The sequence below is a fragment of the Daktulosphaira vitifoliae genome, unplaced genomic scaffold (genome assembly GCF_025091365.1).
Source record: "Daktulosphaira vitifoliae isolate Bord-2020 unplaced genomic scaffold, ASM2509136v1 Scaffold_2, whole genome shotgun sequence".
NCBI lineage: Eukaryota > Metazoa > Arthropoda > Insecta > Hemiptera > Phylloxeridae > Daktulosphaira > Daktulosphaira vitifoliae.
In genome coordinates, this window is record NW_026099573.1 from 10,248,352 (window position 1) to 10,254,626 (window position 6,275).

Sequence of the window (6,275 nt, forward strand, 5' to 3'; positions counted from 1 at the left end):
CGATTTTGGCAAATATAAGAATAATTATTATGCTACAAGATTATTTTGTGTGTAAATGTGATTAGTTAAGGTTTTAGATGGAGGGAAAATATAAAATCCTCCAACTAAATTACTTACAAAAATTATTACTTATAAGTAATTAGAGACGTATTAAGGGTGAAAAGCAAAAAAGAACATGTGCCTTGAACATTGACAAGCATAGCTAGGAGATTTATCGAAAAATTCTCTGTGGGCCCTATAATTAGGTGTCCGTGGTAATATTTGGCCTATATTAATAATATAAAACCAGCCTTAACCTGCTGTTTAATTTTTTTCTAAATTATTATTTTGGCAATTATGACCATTTGTTATAAACATAAAAGATAAAGTTAATAAAGTGTTGGAGGTATTTACACACATGAAATTGTCTCTGAAAAAATATAGAAGACTTCTTTTACATATGCAAATAATTCTTTGTCTAAATATAGCTGTTTTATTGCTTTTTTAATAAGTAATAACGTTCTAAAAATAGAATTGTGGGGAATTTAACCTTTAACTACCATGATAATTATATTAGCAGGGACCCATTGGATCCCTTCCGTAACTATGACATTAATGAGAAATTTTTAAGAAGGGCAAAATAATTTTTTTTCTTTTTTAAAAAAATTGATAAACTAAAAGAAAAGATCATCGACTAATCAATAAGTTAGTATCAATAGGACTTTTAGGTAAAAATTTCAGTGGGCTTTTTAGCCTCAATCCAGCGCTCAGCAATGATATTATATTTCAGTTAAAAAAAAATTATTTCTATCAATATTAAAAATTCGTGCAAAAATATTTTTTTTACACAAATTTTATATTTTGGCCTATGTGTCATTTATTAAAAATGACACAATTGAACAATTAAAAATGTTTTTACTATAGACTTTTGACTATTTTTACTTATTGATTACATTACTTATTGAATAAACTATTTTTTTTTATTCTTAGATTAAGCTTACTGAAACTACTGATACGATCACATTTGCATGTGGTGCCCATATCTCTGTCTCCCATAAAATCACTGTACCGTTTATTAGACACACACATATATATATATATATAATTAACACAGTGTAAATATTTTTCATAAATAATCTTTATTACATGTATAGTATAAAGCTATTACTTAATAATATATATTATGCATATTATTAATTTTTTTTAATATTATACGAAGTTGATTCAATATTACTCAAAAGTTTTTGACATTAGAATCTTTAATGAATTTTTATAAAGAAAAACGTACATATTTAATGAAAAATAGCTTTAAATTTCATATAAATTATCTTACTTGATCAACAATTTGAATTTAACATTATTATTTCAATATTTATAAGTATTCCAAAAAATACATATTCAAAATATATAATATTATTTGAGAAATGTGAAAATGTTTTATTAAAATATAACATAATAGGGTGTCCCACCATATTATGATAAATCCTGTAACTATTGATTAGCTAAATTTTTACCGTTAATTTCTTTTTTAAAAACCTATTAAAGCATAAGACTATAATGATATAAATAAAAAAAAGTCAATTTTCGAAATTTTAATGAGAACCCTTTTAACTTTATTATATTCATTAAAATAGGCATTTTGTAAAGATTTGAGATTTTTAAAAAAAAATTTACTGGTCGCTCAACGTGTTTTTAGTATTTTGACCAAAAATACTCCAAAAAACAAAAACAGGCCTCTGTTATTCAACTTTTGGTCAAATATTATGATTAGTACATAAAAATAGTTTAATTTTACTAAAGAATAGAAATTTTTTAGTTTCAATATTTTAAGTGAAAAATTGATAGCGTGGATGTCATAACTAAAGTCATTATATGGTATATTTCTAGTAGGTCTCAAGTAAGTTTAAAGTTTTTGAATTTTTTTTTTATATATACATACAATTTGGCTGATATTTATATATTTTATAAGTAGAAAAAGAATTATTCACTAATCTAAAAAATTTATACCTTTTTTTAAAAATACAGCTTAAGCTAAAATATATGATATTCTTGAAAATATTTTTAAGTGACAGTTGATCATAAATACTTTTCAATTATTTTTTTAATAAAACAATTAATTTATATTGAATATTATAAATAACATAAGAATACAATTTTATATTATGATAAAATTATACATCAGTATAATTTTAATTAAAAATTATGAAAAATCAGCAAACTTATATGAAATTACAGGTTTATTTGATTTTAATAATAAAATTTTGAACGTTTTATTGTTTTATTTAAATAATTTTTAACCTTTTAGTTAAATTTTTAAGTTTATTTTTCGTGGTCATTATATATTAGGTAAGAAAAAATTGTTGTGATACCGTTGATCGCTCAAATTTAATATTATTCGCAATGTTTATCATAAAACAAATAANTTGTTGTGATACCGTTCATCGCTCAAATTTAATATTATTCGCAATGTTTATCATAAAACAAATAATTATCTTAAATTGATATCATAGCATAATCACTAATGTAATTAATACAATGTTTGTACTTGTTCAGTTTAAAATTAATATCTGTATCATAAATGTAAACACTGTAAATTAATCTACAAAGACAATGTATTAAGTAACAGTATCCCTAACAAAAATCAAATGTACCACAACCAATGCAATATATTATCCCTGCTTATAATTTTCGTTTCAATAAAGATGAGAGCTCTGGTGGTCAATTTCTACATTTTAGTGACATATATATATAGATCATAGATTTCATATAAAAAGCCGTAAAAAGCTATAAAATATGAACATTCCACTTCTCAAGCCTAGAGTCAAATGAAGCAATAGACCACCAGTCTCTCAAATATTCAGAAAGAAAAACTTGTCAGTCTTATTCATTTCAATTCCGCACAAACATAAAGTAGGTGATACATTTTAATTCCAATAACTTGGAATTATTTAATCCGAGAAGAAAATGACAAAACAATAGTAATTAATTTATCTTTACACATACTAAATTTATTAACTGGTTTTTCATGAGAATTATTAAATGCGTTCGAAGTGCTTGACCAAAGATCGTACCTACGCATTTTCTTATTACGTTTCATAGTTGCCGACATAAGCTCGTGCTCTTTGAAACGTGAGACTATTCAAATGATTTACTAAGTTTTATAAGTTTAATACACATACTAAATTTATTGACTGGTTTGTCAAAATAATTATTAAATGCGTTCGAAGTGCTTGACCAAAGATCGTACCTACGCATTTTCTTATTACGTTTCATAGTTGCCGACATAAGCTCGTGCTCTTTGAAACGTGAGACTATTCAAATGATTCACCAAAGTTTTATAAAATTTGATACACACATTAAATCTCAATATTTATCATAACCCTTTTATTAAATTGTATTGTCATTCTCTAAAACCCTCGGACTCCACGACCCCAATAATATTGAACAAACTGAATTATAGTAACCGAAAGTAAGATAATTAAATTTATTTAAGTGCTCAAAAATTCAAATTAATTAATCAACACACCCAATTTTATTTATTATATTATATCACAACCAAATCCTTACTTTTGGCTCACTATAAAATAAATTACATACAGTTTTAAAATGTAGAAAAAATATTTTGAAATTATCATTTTTTAAAGTAGCGTAATTTTGAGATATTTAATAAAAAATATTAAAATAGAGGACATTTTTCCAAATTTTTGGCAGTGTTAAATTTAACTAGATTAAAATCGGGGTTTTTTAACTCATAAGCCAATAGCATCAGTTCAGTGAAAGCTGAGAAATTTTATGCAGACATAAAAAAAAATACATCATCATACAACCAATATCTACACAGCTTCGAATCGAAGCTAAAATTCAAGATAGCCATTTTATAAAATATATTTTAAGAAATAAATTAATAGCGATATCTCTCTTTAATGTTTTTTAGTTAAATTTTTAGGGCATATAATGTGTAAAAATTTTATCAGAGAAAAAGAGATCTAACCCAATATTTATACACTAAATATTGGTTAGAGGTGTCGTATATGGTCAATTGCTTGTCATATACGTATATAATGTAATTGATAATTATTAATGAAAAATTTATAATCTTTATTTTATATTACTTGTAAACAAACAAATATCTTATCTGTTATATTTTATACACTGTTCAACACAATATCTTACTATTTATATAATATAATAATATATATATTATATATGTCAATTTACCCATTGTTAAATATGCTATCTCAATACAATAATCATGTAATGTATAATTAAATATAATAAATTAAAAAGATCACCAAAAGCACTGACAACATATCCCTGGATTGGGGGTACTATCATTTCCTATAAAAAGCATGGAAATCCTTTAAGAGAGGGAGAGAGTGACGAGAGTTCGCTTTCACCGAATTCAAATAAGAAATCAATTTTTAGCCACAACCCCGTGTTGTTGTCGGCTATTTTTTTATGAGTCTTGATTATATACATTCGAAAAGAATTTATTTTAATTTTCTATTTTTGTGACAAAGTACGAATCGAACACTTATAAGTGTATATATACATATCGAAATATTTATCGAATCATCTCACAGCAATTTGGAAGAAAAAAAGAAGTAAGTAAATTTATGTTATCCCAATTATTTAAAGTTAATAAGTTTGAGTAAAGGATGACAAAGCAATAGATCATCTATTAAATTAATATCTTAAAGTGTTAATTTTGACGGGTTGGTTAAAATATTATACATAATCACATTATATGATATTCGTAAACTGGCTCCGCCGTTTCGTTACCTCTTAGATAGGATATTAGAAACTATCCAGAAAAAAAAATTATTACACCTCAATTAGAGGTACTGCGTTTATTATCTTTATATCTACTTGTCTTTGTTGTTCTAAACCCTCAAATTATACGACTCTGATAGAACCACAACATCAGGTTCTCACCATATACAGCCCAATCCCTAAAATTTCTTTATTTTTATTTTATTAATTTTTGTTATTTGAATTATAACAGAGGCATGGGATTTTTTCGATAAAAATTATCCGAGCTATTATGTATTGATTATTAATGATATTATAGTACAAAGCTTTAATAAGATTTAATAAAAGAAAGCAACAAAAAATATTCAATATCAAACATTTTCAGTGTTTCTTTCTGAAATTTGTTGACTGAAAGAAAATTTTATAATTTGATAAAATTGGGGATCATTTATATTTTATACCAAGAAAAATATTTTTTTGATAATATTTACCTTTGTCTGATATTATAATTGTAATAATATGGTTTAAATGCGTACAGTTCGATATTTTTTTACTATTCTTAAAATTTTCTCGGGGAACCTTGGACGTTTTCCAAGGGGCTTAGCTTTCCTCCTAGAGAAATTCCTGAAAGGAATGTTGAATCTTATAGAATGAAAATATTGTGGATAATTCTGTATATTAGTAGGAGGAAATCGTTTAAATATAATATTAAGTCTTAATCTTGGTTAAGAATCAATTTGTGCGCACGCATATGGATTAGAATAATTATACTAAATAAAATACTAAACTAACTAAAGTTTTTGAAACAAAATTAGCAGTATCATGACAACAAGTAAAAAAAGTACGTGTTTTTACATAAATACTGAGTAAATAAATTTAAATAGTAGAAAAATATAAAAAAATCACGTATTATTCACGCCTGCAGAAGTGATTTAATAAATTCAGCAATTCTATTTAATTAAAATACAAATAAACTTAGCTTAAAACGACTAAATTATGTGTCTAATCATAACCATACATCAACATGGTAGTTTCAAAAAACTAAGTGTAAACAGAAAATTTATTACTTAACATAAATTATGTAGTATTTGAGAAATTATTTTTACTGTTCCAGAAATTATTTCATAACTCTTTATTCAAACTGAACAAGTTCATGATGAGTTTTTAACTTAAGTTCTATCAGGGTCCAACTAATATTACATTATTGCACTACTAGTCATTGTTTTTAAATCTTAAAGCATACAAGAGAAGAGGTATGCAAAGAGCCTTATTCCTCACAGTTTACTAAAATTAACAAGAAAAAACACACCGTTAAAGATATATTTTAACTGTAGATTATTTTATGAATACATGAAACACTCGAAATAGTATAAAAGAAATAAATCGCTTCGCATTTTTGTAATTTAAATGCTAATTACTTTACACTTAATTTTAACTACAACAAAAAATAAGTGATTAATGACATTTTTTTCTATATTTAATATTGATATAACACGTGATATTAAAATTTAATAAAATATAATATATTAAATTAAAAAATAAAT